The sequence below is a fragment of the Macaca nemestrina genome, chromosome 4 (genome assembly GCF_043159975.1).
Source record: "Macaca nemestrina isolate mMacNem1 chromosome 4, mMacNem.hap1, whole genome shotgun sequence".
Lineage (NCBI taxonomy): Eukaryota > Metazoa > Chordata > Mammalia > Primates > Cercopithecidae > Macaca > Macaca nemestrina.
Window position 1 is genome coordinate 181,956,556 of NC_092128.1, and position 16,089 is coordinate 181,972,644.

Consider the following 16,089-nt stretch of genomic DNA (forward strand, 5'->3'; position numbering starts at 1 on the left):
AGATCCTGTTCGGTTTACCGAGAATACCACCTCCAAAGCCATTCGCAAGCGTGAGGTCACTCCAGTGAGAAAAAAGTAAAGCTGAGCTGTTGACAAAAATATCCCCAACCATCTAACCAAATAGTAAGCCCAGCATTATTCTATTCCGGTAAAAACCCAATGACATAGGCTAGGGCCACAGTTACTATCCCTTTGGTCGATGATTGCACTGAGGTTTAGGAAAGTCCTACGGCTTATAGGAGGTCAGACGGCCACAGCAGCAGCCCCGGGCAGCCCGGGACCAGGTTCTAGACCAATGCCCAGCCCACACGCCTTTTTCAAAACTAAAAAGGAAGCGCACTAGCACCTTCTCCTCCATTCTAAACTCCTGTCACTTCCTGGGAGACCAGGTAAGGCTCTCCTGGATGTCTTCACAGCGTAGGCTTCATACGGGGTCAGCCTTGACCTCCATTCATGCAGACAGGCATGGCAAAACAAAGCCCGAACACAGCGTTCAACAAACAGACCCTGTGCCCAAGCTTGGAAGTTCCTAGTTAGGGCTGGTGATGGACGATGGCCCTGAGAAGTTCATTCTGTTTGAACAAAAGAGGCCGTGTCAATTTCAGAACCATGTATCTCTTAAATCATTCATAGTAATGTCCTCCATTCCTCTCTCGTGGAGGATCATCCAAAGGGTGATAGCATCAGAGCTTTGATCTTGGATTTTTGTGTCATCTATTCTGCCAATTTCTGATTCATTCCTCTCAACAGTTTTGCCACCGTCTTTTCCTGGATCAGGTAAAGCAACATCCAGATCAGCCCAGGCCTGTTTGCAAACAGAAATGCAGAAATGCTAAATCTCAAAGATTCTGTCCTGCCCAAGGAGTGTCCTTACTTTACACATAAATGGAGCGAAGCCTCCTGCACCTGCTACGTGGGCTCGTGTGCACACTGAACCCAAAGCTGCTTTCTGGGCTCACCATGTAGTCTCTCTACCTGAAGCCCCCACCCAGCCCCACACTATGGGTCCACCTCGCAGTGCTGACATTCATCCCCCCTTTGAGGACATTCTGAGTGTCAGGGTCTGGGCTTACACCTTTGCAAGGGCGTGTTTGTTGTGACTAACTTTCTTCTAATGGAAACTGAACTCTTATGTCTAATGGAGATGATAGCGATGTCAAGCGCCCCCGTCACTTTTTTGTGGATGACCAAAACCTCGTGCATAGGGACGCAGCCCACGCCTTATGCAGGGTGGTGGGCATGCAGAAGTGTTTGTGGGCTGGATTTGAAAAGCTCCCACTTCAAGGATTAGGGGTCCATTAAATCCTGTGTTGTAATGTCCGAGCAGAAGGTTGAATCAGAGAGAATCTGAGAGGAGAAATTGCAAGCATCGCTGCTGATTGCTTTGCCTTATGTCTGGTGGTATCGCTGTGCCTGAATCCACATCACTAACAATGGCCAGCTGTCTTATGCCACCTACACTCATGGTCAGGGGAGGCAAGGTCTGACATCAGAAAGGAGGGCAAGAGGTCTGGGAAGGCAAAACCAGCATCCCCTCCAAGAAGAGAGAACCGGCCTTCCTGCAAGGTCTACCCTTGGTGGCCCTACCCAAGGCCCACCTGACTTCTCTTCCCACTGAGCCCTCTAGTCTCCCCACAGCACCCATCTACACCCCCTTATGGGCCCAGCCACCATCTTCCTAATATTGCCTTCATTGACGGGCAGTGCTCATCACGGCTGCTAAGAGAGTGAGCAGCTTACGTCAGCATAGCCTGTCGGTAAATGCTAGGTGATTGAAGGAAGGAAGGAAGGAAAAAGGAAGGATGATGTGTTCTCACATCTGTCTGCTAAAACAATACAAAGTCATTGCTTCTGTCATGCTGTGATCACCAAGCCCCCTTTCCTGCCCTTAACTCTGGGAAGCTGGACTCCAGCTCAATCCTGCCCTTACACAGAGGCAAGCCCAGTAGGCCCTTGCTGTGTTGTTGTTGGTGTTGTCCTTGTTAACCCGAGTGTTGGGGCTGCTGGGAGAGGAACCCAGAGAGAGTTCAGTGGCTTAGAAGGGCCCAGACCCAGCCAGTCTCCAACAGCACGTGAGGACAGAGAAGAGGAGGTTGTCCTGCTGGGAAGGGTGAGCACAGCCTCCCCAGAGAGGCGTGAGGCAGGAACAGGTGTGTTTCCGCCCACCTGCACTCGCGCCCCTCCGCAAGGCCCCAGCCTGCATTTTATGCCCCAGCCTTGTCTTCAGGGCTTCCCACCCCTTTCACTTTGTCCATTAGAGCCCTTAGCCCGGTAGTGACAGTTATTTGAAACTCCCCATCTGATCATTCCAACCTCTCTGCCACATCTGAGTCAGATTCTGATGCTTGCTCTGTCTCTTCTAACTGCTTTTTTTTTTTAATCTTTTAGATCCCCTTGTAATATTTTATTCAAAACCAGATATGTTGCACAGGGTAAATGGAACCCAGTGCTGCTTCCCACAGAGACTGTTGCTCCCATAAGTTGTGATATTCTGCATTTACCTGTCTGCCTCTCCAGTTTTGGGGTCAGCGGTTTGCTCTGTGACCTCAACTCCCTGACAGATCTAAGAATTGCTGCTTTGGGATTTGGTCGGGCTCTTTTCTTACTGTGTGTATAGGAGTGATGATGTCCGAGCTCTTCACATGCCAGACCAGAAGCTGCAAATGTCTCCATTCTTTCCATTCCCAGAATCCGCTCACCTTCTGGTATCTATGGCATTGCCTCCGAGGCTCTGATGACTGTGAACCCCACGTGGGGGCCCTCTCCCTTCCCCACTCTCCGTTTCTATGTTTGCAACCTCTGTTAGGTCTACTGAAAGGCTCTTTCCTCTAACAGAGCTTTCCCTGACATTCTGACTAAAACTTTGGATGCCCCCGCTCCATCCCCGTCTTGACACCTCGGATGCACATAAGTCCCATGATTAAGCACTGTCATCTGAGACGGAAGGCACCTTGAGCACAGAGGATGGGCCTGGTCATCTTCCCTCTCCTAAGAGTGGATGCTTCACAAATATTAGCAAGATAAATATCTATGACTTTAATATCTCAATACAGCTGCTTGGGGTGGAAATTAAGAATATGAGGACATGGATCAATATAAAAGAAATCACTGAATTGTGGCATTAGGAATTATCTTAAGAATTTGAGAAAGGGGCCTGCCACAGTGGCTCATGCCTGTAATCCCAACATGTTGAAAGGTCTAGATGGGAGGATCACTTGAGTCCAGGAGTTCAAGATCAGCCTGGGCAACATGACAAAACCCCATTTATACAAAAAATACAAAAATTAGCTGGGCTCAGTGGTATGCACCTGTGGTCCCAGCTACTTGAGAGGCTGAGGTGGGAGGATCATGTGAGCCCCAGGAGTTCAGGGCTGCAGTGAGCCGTGATCACACCACCATACTCCAACCTAGGAAACAGAGAGAGACCCCATCTCAAAAAATGAAACAAAACAAACTAACAAAAACAGAATTTGAGGAAAGGAAAAGAGCAAAGTAGAGAGGCAGGAGAGACAAGGGGGCAGAGAGCTGAAAACCGTGAAGGGAGTTGGGAGGCTGGAACCCAGCAAATGGCCTGTGAAGGATGCTTTTAAGCACAGAAATACATTTCCCAAAGTTGTTGGTGTTGCTGGAGCATAAATGCTCCAGGTCCCCAAGCCACTGGCCAAATCTGCACACACACACACAATGCTTTGTGTGCCTTGTGTGTGAGTGTTTTATAATGGAGTGTATTTATAATGAACTCCATGTCTCAGTAGGCACAGAAAGAAATGGAGATTGTGCATGTGTGCAGGTGATGAGATGGTCCCTAAACAGAACCAACTCAGCCAAAGCAGGAATTCAGAGGAACTGGACTTCCTGTGACCAGTAGAGTGGGTTTGATGCAGCCTAGAGTTTAAGAAGCCGAGTTACCACAGTTGACATCTGTGAACAGATGCACGAAAGAACAAATGAATGAACTCGCACAACATTCAGAGAGGGCTCGATGTGTGGGCTCCATTTGTGATGTGAGGGTCCAGACTGGCCATGGGATAGAGCATCAAAGAAATACCAATCGAGGCAGAAGTCGTATGGAGAAAGGAGGCCCAGGCAGGTCTGTCTGTTCCGTTGTATTTTGCAAAGCAGACTTCATCTGCCCCAAACAGGGAGAACTGGTAGGGATTTGCAGCTACAATCCGTCAGCCATGAGCTAGGCAGCGACGCAGATGAAAAACAAAAACAATCTGACCACTGGATTCCTGGCCAGCCTCCTGTGTGGGCCTTCTGGGAACCCAGGGTGACTGGTCCTCTCTGGAGGACAGAGCCTGGGCTCCGGAATGGCCAGGAGTTGGACCACCTGCCTGGGTCATAAGCCCACCCTCATCTGGGTGCCAGCCTAGACTGGCATGCTGCCCAAAGTTGATTAACCTGGGATTAAAGAGGTAAAGAGTCAATCTTCCTCTCTCTCTCTCTCTCTCTCTCTTTCTCATTTCTATTATTTCTTACCTGGAGCCAAAGTTCTGAGAAGCCTGCACCCTCATATCCCATCTGTAAATCTTCTAGCCAGATGTCCCTTCGATAATCGCATTATACAATGCAAGAAACTCAAGATGTTCCCCCAAATACATAATACAATGTTAATGTAACTGCCGGGAGACATCACCAGAGAGTGCATGGAAACTCTACAAAAGCAAAGCAAATCCAAACAAAAAGCCCGCTGCACAAGGCCAAGGAGCTGAAGTAAGTTAAAATGAAACATCAGTAATATTGTTTGGGAAAACAAAGAATCATATAACACATGGCTTCTAAGAGAAATTTATCGAATGCTTTCAGACAGCTTGAACAACGGGCTTGGCAGATTAACAGCCGTAACTCTACCTGCAGGTGTATATCAAGTTCAGACATCTGATGCCAGGTCCCAGGCCCTGGGAAGGCCAGAAGGCCCAATATTAGACATAATCATTCTTGCTTAATGCCTTTTTCAAAGCCCATGTAATTCATTGCGGGGGTTGTATTTCATGTTTAGGTTGTCTGGCTTTCTTTGTTCTTAAGAAAACAACCAACCAATACCAGCAGGCCAAACATTCTTTAGAATCATGAAACCATAGAATGTTACCACCGGGAGGCATCTTGGAAATTCAGACTCCAATTCTTCTGTTTTTCAGAAAAGCTAACTGGGGCTCAGGGAAAGAAAGCAAGTGGTCTCTTGGGCCAGAGGAAGGAGGAATCCGAAAGAAGGAAGGGACAGCCCTTGGTAAAGAACCGGATTCCAGAGGGCACACAAAATACTGCTGCCTGGTTTCACACCACCTAGACTTCATGATAACGACGACACCCACTGTGTGATTTTTATTTCCAGTTTACGTGGAGCTCTCAGTTGGAATTTCTTTTGACATTCACAATCTGTCTCTAAATGCATGGATATGACCTGCATATTTCAGAGTAGGAAACCAAGATGTAGCGAGATTGGACCAGAATTCCAAGGATTGGGGCTTAGTTAGCCACGTCCTTTTCAGTTTTGAGAGTTGAATGGTCACTAGTATGAACAATGACTGTCCCAGGCAAACCAGAGGACTGGGTTACCCCACCTGTACCCCAAGCCCATGCCAGTCCCATTCAGCCATGTGGCTCCCAATCCCACCTTCCATTGCAATAGGCCTCATATTTCTCAAAGCACTTTTATGGTTTTCTTGTGCCAAGTAACCCAGTGAGTTGGGCAGGGTGGACATGCTGTGCCATTTACACAAGAAGAAATGGAGTGTTCAAAATCTGCTTTTCTGAGGCCGTGTAAACCACGAGAACTGTGCAAAGGCATTAATTCAAATGCACATCCAGGGGTCTTTAGTCCTGGGTACATCAGGGTACCATGGGCCTGCTGTAGATCCGGATGTCTTAGCAAATCCAGAGTTCCTTACTCCTGCTCTGGCATTCTCTTTCCCATATACATTTACTCCACCCAGGGAAGGAGAGAGGAAGGAAATATTTAATAGATTGTAACATACGAGATTCCCCCAAAAAAGTGTTTTTAAGTTAAAGCAATCAATGATGAGGGGAGGGAAGAGGGACCTACCTTCAGTGCAGCCTCCAGGCAAATTTCCAAAAGGCCGGCATGTTGGAGTCAGCTCTGGGACAGCAGCCCCATCCCACTGAGTCTTGGGGGAGATGAGAAGGGTCTCAAGTCCCAACAGTCACGGACCCTCAGCTAGTGGTCTCCTAAAAAGAATAAAGCCTCAGCTTGGTCAGGTCGGCTCTCTGGGCCAAATGGCAACCTGCACTGGAGGACCCAAACCTGGCAGCCCATGGAAATCGCTTGGAAGCAGGGGTTATCCCAGATGTGCAGAATCAGAGTCTGGTTTGAACCAACTCTCCAGGCAATTCCAATGAGCAGCCAGATGAGAAGCAGGGATTTGAACAAGACGTCATTACTATTACAATTATGTAAAGTCATTTCTAAAATCTCCCTCTTCTTTCGCATGAGATAATGAAAGAAAACCCACTTGATACCATTTTTTACATAAACTATATGATCGCTTTTTTTTTTACAACGTAGTTTTAGGGAATTTAGGGTGAAGCATGGGTTTGGGAAGCAGGACCTGAGTTGAGACTCTGGCCTTGACCCTAATGAGCAGTACGAGACCTCAGGCAAGACATGCGACCTTCCCAAACCTTGGTTTTCGTAACTGTGAAATGGTGGTGATGATTGAATGAGCAGTGCAGGGTTAATGTGAGAGTCGAATTATATAGTTTTTATAAACTGCCTTGTGCACTGGGAGCATTTGGAAAATGGAAGCTTTTAGGAACATTGTTGTGTTGTCTCTATGCTTGGCAATGTGGGCAGTTCACAATGTGAAGGGTAATTTTTGCTTCTCTCACTGTATCACCATGTCAGCAGCCCAGTGTGAGCCAGCACAGTTGAGCATAGACTCCCTACACTCTACTCTCAGCCCTGCAGTCTAAGACAGCGTCTTGTGGGGCTGAGTCTAAGGCAACTGCAGGGGCACAGATAAGTCCTTTTACTGGGCATTTTCCCCAGCTCAGGGTCAGACACAGATGCTCTGGGGTAACTAAGGAAAGGAGGGCCCACAAGTAAAGTAGGAAAATCACCATGGCAACCCCAACCTGAAAACAACGTAGGCACGACAATGGTGCAGTGGGGGTTTAAAGGCGTGATTGGGAAAGTGTCGTGGAAGTGTCTCAGCTAGACTTTGATGAATGCATGGGATTCGTGCAGGAGGTAGACATGGCAGGAAGGGCTCTCCAGGTAAAGGAACCAGCCTAAAGAAGAGCTCAGAGGTGGGTGTGGTGGGTCTGATGAGACTTCATCAGACTGGTTGGTGCTGCACCCACACTTGGGGGAGGGGAAGCATGTTGTCAGCCCTACCCACCCCCACGCTGCCTCTCCAGCAGATCGGGGCTGCCAGGGAGCTGGGATGGGCCCCTTCCTCATCCGTGCAGAGTGTTTCATTCCACAGGATGTGGCCGACCTGAACCAAGGCCACGGCTTTGGCTCTACAATTAAGAAACCACCACGGTTCTGACTGTAAAAAACAGAGGTGTTTATCCCAAGAGTTATCCAAGTTAGACTGGAGGGTGCCTGTATGCTAGAAGGTTCTGTGGAGGCACTGAAGAGGGGTGAAGCCACCATGATGTAAATTAAAGGTGACATCCTAGTCGTGTGGTCTTTCCGATGGACAGCACCAGAGTCAGGTCTGGATTGGTTTAAAAAGGTGGAGTTGGTTTCAAGGGCTACAAAGACAGCCTTCATAACTTTAAGACTCATTCCATATGGGTTTAATACTTACAGGTCCTGAGAACTAGATGCTTTGCTTAGGCGCTGAACGCACTGCCTTGCATTCGGAAGCCCCGCATTCAAGACCATGAACTGTGAGTCAAATTAAACTTTTAGTGTTCCTTTTCCTGCAAGACAATGGATGCCCCAGTTGAAGAGACAGGTAAGAAGTGCAGAAAAAGAAAGCAAAGCAATCAGCGTTTCAAGATAACGATCTCATTCCGTGGAATGTGGGCTCCAGGAAGCAGGCATGGGGTCCAGTCTCATTCACCTTTTTGTCACCTGTGTCTGGTAATCGGAAGTGCCCCCATAAACAGTGGTTCGAGGAACGAAGTAAGAGAAACTCCTCTCCATCTAATGAAAGTGAATGTTTCCGTGGGGATTGTGGCTGTTAGGAGTGGCAGGGGCACTTGCTTTGTATTTAGGCTTTTGCATTTCCTTTAGCCCTTAAAAGAACATTCTCTAGGTAGAATATTTATCAGGACTGGCCCTCTTTTGAGAAAAATTGAAATATTGGCACTTAGTATCAAAAGCACAGGAGTGAGAACATGTGGTGTTTGGTTTTCTGTCCTTAAGATAGTTTGCTCAGAATGATAGTTTCCAGCTTCATCCATGTCCCTACAAAGGACATGAACTCATCCTTTTCATGGCTGCATAGTATTCCATGGTATATATGTGCCACATTTTCTTAATCTATCATTGATGGACATTTGGGTTGGTTCTATTTTTATATTTTATTTAGAATAATGTACATCTATATTAATAAATGAGATTAACTAAAAAAAAAAAAGCACAGGAGTGCTACTGTGCCCTCTGGGACAGTGTCACATGGAGAAAGCTTGCTTTCCTGACCCTCAGCAGGGTTCTCCAACCTGGAGTTCACCTGGAGGTGCTCATTAGAATGCAGGTTCCCAGGCCTACCAAACCTGGGACAGAGGCAAAAATCTGCATTTTAAAAAATAATTTCAGTTTTTATTTTCGATTCCGGGGGTACATGTTCAGGTTTGTTATGTAGATATGTTGCATGACACTGAGATTTAGGATAGGAATGATCCTGTCACCCAGATACTGGGCATTAGCACCCAACAGTTAGGTTTTCAACCCTTGTCCCTGTCTCTCCCTCTCTCCCTTTGGAGTCCCCAGTTTCTATTGTTGCCATTTTTAGGTCCATGAATACCCGTTGTTTAGCTCCCATTTATAAGTGAGAACATGTGGTATTTGGTTTTCTGTTCCTGCATTTCATTCCCTTAGCCTATTGGCCTCCAGCTACATCCATGTTGCTGCAAAGGATATGATTTTGTTCTTTTCTATTGCTATGTCATATTCCATGGTGTGTATGTAGCACATTTTCTTTATTCAGTCCACCATGGATAGGCACCTAGGTTGAGTCCCTGCCTTTACTATTATGAATAGTGCTGATGAACATATGAGTGTGTGTCTTTTTGGTAGAATTATTTATTTTCTTTTGGGCATATACCCAGTCATGGGATTTCTAGGTCAAATGGTAACTCTGTCTTACGTTCTTTTTTTTTTATTTTTAATTTTTGTGGGTACATAGTAGGTGTATATATTTATGGGGTACATGAGATATTTTGGTACCAACACACAATGCGCAGTAACCACATCATGAAAAACGGGTATCCATCCACTCAAGCATTGATCCTTTGTGTTACAAACAATCCCATTATACTCTCTTCTCTTTTTTGAAAATCTGAAATATATTGGAAAACATGGCTTTTGTTTAGTTTTTTATTTAACTTTTAAGTTCAGGGGTACATGAGCAGGTTTGTTACATAGGTAAACTTGTGTCATGGGGGTTTGTTGTACAGATGATTTCATTACTCAGGTATTAAGCCTAGTATCCATGTCAAGTTCTTTGAGTAATCTCCAAGTTGCTTTCCTCAGTGGCTGAACAAATTTACACTTCCGCCAACAGTGTATAAGCCTCCTCCTTTCTCCCCAGCCTCGCCAGCATCTGTTGTTTTAGCCATGCTGACCGGTGTGAGATAGTATCTCATTATGATTTTGAGTCGCAGGGAATCTGCATGTCTGAAAGTTCCTCAGATGAATCAAGTAGAATGCTAACACTTGTGAGCTAGCACTGACTTCTTCAAGCAGCATGCCTATCACCTGTGACAGCTCCCTCTGGGGAATGTGGTGCCCAGGGGACACAGCCACCTCTCCCAGGACCACCCTTTGACGTCTTTCAGTGGTGAAACCATCCCAGCTACCAACAACTGCAGAGGCAGCAAAACCAAAGTAAACCAGGAAGAGAGGCAGGCAAGACCATATATGTGACTAATAAAGTTTCTGGGGAAAAAAAAAAAAAAAAGGACCTGTTACTTGTGTCTGCAGTGACCCTGACCCCACAGTCAGTGAGTGAGCAGGTTTACAAGTTCTTGAAATACATGTAAGCAGCACTATGGTATAATTATCTTTTCAAAACTGCATTTCATAACCAGAAGGGTGGCCTCCAGTGGGGCCATTCCTGAGGCACCGTCCACCCATCCCTGGGAGCAGCCCTCAGTGGGCTTCAGATAATCCGCTCGCCAACCTTTGCAATCAGCTCTTTATTCCTTCCTGTGTTCCCTCACACCACATTCCTTCAGCTAATTGTGGCGTGTCTCCTTTCCCTTGGCAATTAGCCATTATAAAGAAAAACGTTTCACCTCCTGCAAGAAGCCTTCCTAGATTTCAAGAGAGCTGGTTCCTCCCACCTCCCCACCCCAGCATCCCCAGTGAACATTTGCAGATCCCTAAGTTACTGAAGCCATGCAGGAAGAATAGAAAAACAATTAAAAGGGAATCGAGAAGCAAATGCCAATTTTTTTTCTCTGTTTCCTGATGGGCTTCAGCAGACACAGGCTGAAAATGCATAGGCAAGGTCACCTGTGAGCTTTTCCTGCTGGATTAGACAAGCACATCCCAGCGTCAGCCTATGGGACATGGATGCACCTTGGTGCAGGGAACCATACTGAGTGCAGAATGTGGATGGGAAAGGATACTCAGGCCTTGTCCCAGGGCGCGGGGGGGTGCCTCTGCCCATTGTCCATGTGTCTGGGCACCTGGGTGATGGAAGATGCCCCACTGGGTCAGGGGACAGGGCTGCCTGCACTGAGCCCCCAAGAGGCTGAAGAAAGCATTTCCCCACCCCACCCCAGGCTCTGTTTGTGGATTTAGCCAGGTGACCTCAGAGGGCCGGCTGATCTGGGTGGGTGCAAGGGGCGGTTTTATACGTTCAGGGTTCCTGCCTCTCCGCCATCCCCAAAATGATTTATTGGCATTTTGGCAAATCTCAACTTGGTTCACTGCTGCCTCTTCTTCCCTAAAGACTTCCCAGGACTTCTTGGAGTGTGGGGGTGTTTTCAGAAGGAATCTGACAGCACCTCCCCATCTCCCGCACACATACACTCAGCCTCCAATGGTCTCTGCCATGCCAGGCTAGAGGAACCAGGCATGCTGAGTGACCCGGGCATGTCCCCATGTTTTCAGGAAAACGGTACAACTCGACAGAGAGGCATTGAAGTCACTCTTTCATGAATGAGTCAGGATGACAGGTGTGGAGAAGGATGTCCCCAGACCCCGGGGTCCCCAGCCCTTCATGGGAGAGATGGGAGCATCCATCGAGCCCTCCCTTAAAAAAAGGCCACCTGCCACTGCAGTTTGGCTTATGCCACAATATAAATTCCAAAGCAGCAACTTGGTGAGAAAGCCAACCAGGGAACCCAAGGCACAAAGGGCAGGGGAAGGTACCTAGAATGGCCCCGCAGGCCTCCAGCTGCCTTGTGGCTCTGGTGCCCCTGAGGACAGTAGCCCAGGGATGGACTTCAGCGCACTCTCATCCTGTGACTCCCACGCTTTCCTGTGGGTGCGTTCTGGACCTTGATCACGGGCTTCCTCAGTTTCCCCAGCTGTCAGTAAGAACACAGAGTGGGTGATTCTTGTCTGGACCAAGGTATGCACACAGGTGATTACTATGGCCTCTGAGATTTGCCTACAGCTTAAACCTGCCTCACCTAAAAGGGCACAGGTTATGGAAGTCACCTGTGTACCTGCCAAGCCCCAGCCCCAATCAAAAGTGCTAAGCAACCCTGGGACAGAGCCAACACTGTCTCTCTTTTCAATGCATGCCAGCCACAGTGAATCCCTCCGCCTACTGGTGCCTTCTGTAGCCCCTCTCCACGCCCTGTTCTTCCAGCAGCTCCCTGTTGAGGAACCAAGTGTGCCCAGCCAGTTTCCCCCAGCACCCACTCCCTAACAAGCCTTGCTCAGGCTGTCATGGTTGGAACGTGAGAGTCAACCTCCCTTTGGAAATTTTTTTCACTAGCATCATCATAAAACACAGATCAATGTTCAAGAAATCCCCCAACCATGAGGAAATGAAGGAATTGGGGTTCAATGGCCAGCAATTGCCCTTCCCCCAGTCTTTGAACACAGTTAATCAAGTGCAATGCTCAAAAATGAAGAGTATAAGCTCATTTTCCCAGCTGGTTCAAGGAAGCCATTGCAATCTCTGCACATCAGTGGAGAAAATCACAGTCTATCTTCTTGCCTTAGCAAGGGCAGTAGAGTGTATATAATTTTATCTTGCTTGTTCGAATGCGGAGGTCTGTACCTGGGGGTCACATTTCTCTCTCTCTTTTTTTTTTTCTTTTGAGACAGGGTCTCACTCTGTCACCAGGCTGGAGTGCAGTGGCGCGATATCAGCTCACTGCAAGCCCGCCTCTTGGGTTCAAGGAATTCTCCTGCCTCAGCCTCCTGAGTAGTTCGGATTACAGGTGTGTACCTGGGAGTCACGTTTCTATGGCAATTCCACAAGACCCCGAGATGGTGCTATAGTCGGCTGCTCCCTGGTGTTCATTGGAATGCGGCTGCATTTTCTAAATTCCTTTGTCCACTTGTCTGCCTCTCCTTTGCTTCTTTCTCCACAAAATTATTTGTCCAAAAAAAAAAAAAAAAAAAAAAAAAAGTTGAGTTAACTGAGGATTCTGGTTAGCTGTTCTGCAATTAATGCAGGTGTAATTATACAAAACACGTGAACATTGGTCTAGAGCAGCGCCGCCCGGTGGAGCTTCCTGTGCTGATGTTCATGATGCACCCCCTCCGTGCTATGCTGCGAATGGTAGCCCCTCACCCCAATGGCAATGGAGGAATTGGATTTTAAATTTTATTTAACTTTATTTTATTTTATTTTATTAGTTTCGAGACAGAGTCTTGCTCTGTGCCTCAGGCTGGAGTACAGTGGCACGATCTTGGCTTACTCAAACCTCCACCTCCCGGGTTTAAGCGATTCTCGTGCCTCAGCCTCCAGAGTAGCTGGGACTAAAGGTGCGCATCACCGCACAAGCCACCACACCCGGCTAATTTTTTATATATAATTTTTTTTTTTTTTTTTTTTTTTTGAGACGGAGTCTCGCTCTGTCGCCCAGGCTGGAGTGCAGTGGCCGCATCTCAGCTCACTGCAAGCTCCGCCTCCCGGGTTTACGCCATTCTCCTGCCTCAGCCTCCCGAGTAGCTGGGACTACAGGCGCCCGCCACCTCGGCCGGCTAGTTTTTTGTATTTTTTAGTAGAGACGGGGTTTCGCCATGTTGCCCAGGCTGGTCTCAAACTCCTGAGCTCAGGCAATCCACCTGCCTTGGCCTCCCAAAGTGCTAGGATTACAGGCTTCCGCCACCGCGCATGGCAACTTTAATTATTTTAAATCTGAATAACCACACGTTCTTTGTGGCTAGCTTCCTGGATGGAGCGAGAAGAACAATGATAGGCAGCTCACGGGAGCGCTGGGCAGGAGGCTGTCTGGATTCAAATACAGCAGCCCTGTGCTGTCCACGTGTGGTTGTGGGAATTCACTGAGACGACTTAGAGGGAGCCCCACGCTCCGTGTGGGGCACAGTGTGAATTCTCAGGAAAACAAGGCTGTGTTGTTCTGATGGAACCCAAGGTTTGGGGGCTAGATTAGGCCAGCTTCAGCTTCTGTCATCCCCCTGGTTTCCACGCTCCTTCAGGCTCTTCCTAACTCAGGCATTGTAGCAGGCTGGCTTGTGTCCTCAAAAAGGATATGTTTAAGTCCTAACCCATGGTACCTGTGAATATGACCTCGTTTTGAAATAGGGTTTTTGCAGATGTGATTAAAGGTCTTGAGATGAAATCATCCTGGATTGAGGGTGGGCCCTCCATGCAATGACTGGGTGCTTTCGAGAAGAGAGGATACACGGGGAGATACAGAGAATGTCAGGTGAAGTAAGGGACAAGATTGGAATGATGCACCTACAGGCCTGGGGACACCAAGGCACGCTTGGAGCCACCAGAGTGAGGGGGAGCCATGAACGAATTCTCCCTAGAAGCTTCGGAGGGAACATGGCTCTGCTGACTCGTTGGTTTCAAACTCTGGACTCCAGCACTGTTCAAAAATCCCTTTCAGCTGTCCAAGCCTCCTAGCTTGTGCTATTAATAATTCGTTATGGCAGCCCTAGGAAGCTAAGACAGGTGCCGTGAGTTCCCTTCGCTGAAAACCAGACTTCCTTATTTGGTGTCTTGCTTCTTTGGGAAAATATTTAGAATGGAATGGACCCATTATATGAGGATAGGTCCATCTAAAAAGAACCTCAAGAGGTTGCAGTGAGCCGAGATCGCGCCTCTGCACTCCAGCCTGGGCGACAGGGCAAAACTCCGTCTCAAAAAAAAAAAAAAGAGAACCTCAACATTCCATTGTGTTTGACTCCTTGAAAGGAGTTAAATTTCTTTATTTGTAACTTTTAAGTTCAAGAGTACAAGTGCGGGTTTATTATATAGGCAAACTTGTGTCGTGGGGGTTTGTTGTACAGATGATTTCCTCACCCAGGTATTAAGCCTAGAACCCATTCGTTGTTTTTCCTGATCCTCTTTTTCCTCCCACCCTCCAAAAGGCCCCAGTGTGTGTTGTTCCCCTCTATGTGTCCATGTGTTCTCATTATTTAGCTCCCACTTATAAGTGAGAACCTGTGGTGTTTGGTTTTCTGTTTCTGCGCTAGTGTGCGAAGGATAATGGCCTCCAGCTCCATCCATGTCCCTGCAAAAGACATGATCTCATTCACTTTTATGGCTGCATAGTATTCCATGCTGTGTATGCACCACATTTTCTTTATCCAGTCTACCATTGATGGGCACTTAGGTTGATGCTGTGTTTGCTATTGTGAATGGTGCTGCAATGAACATTCACTGACATGCGTCTTTATAATAGAATGATTTATATTCCTTTGAGTATATACCAAGTAATGAGATTGCTGGGTTGAATGGTATTTCTGTCTTTAGGTCTTTGAGGAATCTCCACACTGTCTTCCACAATGGCTGAACTAATTTACACTCCCACCAACAGCGTAAAAGTTTGAAAGGGGTTACATTCCTTAGCCTCATCATGAGGACCTGGTTCAGCGAGCAGAGTTGAGGGAAGGTAAAACAGGACCTGGAAATGACCAGAGCTACAGCACCACCCGAGTTGCCAGGACCAGGCTGGACTCTGCACACGAGGTTGTCTGGGGCAGGGCAGGGCCAGTGCATGCCTGGAGCTGCCACCACTGTATCACCGAACACGGGGTCTTAACCTGGGTGAGGAGTCAGGAGGAGGTCTGTGAACTTAGATAGGAAAGAAATTCCGTTTTTATTTTCCCTGACTTCTAACTACTAATTGGCCTTTTCTTCCATTAGGAGCACAGCAACGAAACACACCGTGGGGGACACACCTGTGATTGTCGAAATCACGGATATTTTCATACTGCATTGCAGCTGTTGCAGGTATCGTCAATAACTTTCATCCTTATCTCTGCTTTGTAATGATGGTAGTTATAAGGTGGACAGCTCAGTCTTGTCTTAAGCTATTAATTAAAAAGCACATGCACTATCATATCACAGTTTGGGGGTTGGGGGTGGGGATTGTTACGCTTTGTTACATTTTGTTAGCTGTATTTTAACATGCTGGTTTCCTTGGGAAGCCCATGTACTTTATTTCATGCATTTGAAGTCTGAATTCTGAGAAAGGGTCCATAGGCTTCCCCAGGCTGCCACAGGGGTTCATGACACAGAACAGGTAAGAGCCACTGGCATGGACAATAGAAACCTACACCAATGCTGTTGCATCACTTTTGAGATGAGCTCTGTGCAATTGGAGTGTTTTAAAGATGCACTGTCACTTGAGGAAGACAGGTGATCTTCCTGCGGCACAAATAGAAGCAAAGCGATTTCTCTCTTTCTCTGTAGAGCAACACAATTGATAAATGGCCGATAATCTCCACCAAATTGGCAGCAGTAGGCTGCCCAAAGGCAGCAGGCATATTCGTCTTTGTGAATT

The 16,089-nt window shown here is 47.3% G+C and overlaps 1 long non-coding RNA gene across 1 annotated transcript; it reads right to left on the bottom strand.

Moving 5' to 3' along the window:
• Positions 1-4,775: 4,775 nt before the first annotated feature.
• On the bottom strand, positions 4,776-8,446 carry LOC105472631 (uncharacterized). The gene is made up of 3 exons (XR_981680.3): positions 8,037-8,446; positions 7,779-7,893; positions 4,776-6,189 (listed from the first exon to the last, which is right to left on the bottom strand). It is a non-coding gene; the product is annotated as an uncharacterized lncRNA (long non-coding RNA).
• Between the last annotated feature and the right edge of the window lie 7,643 nt (positions 8,447-16,089).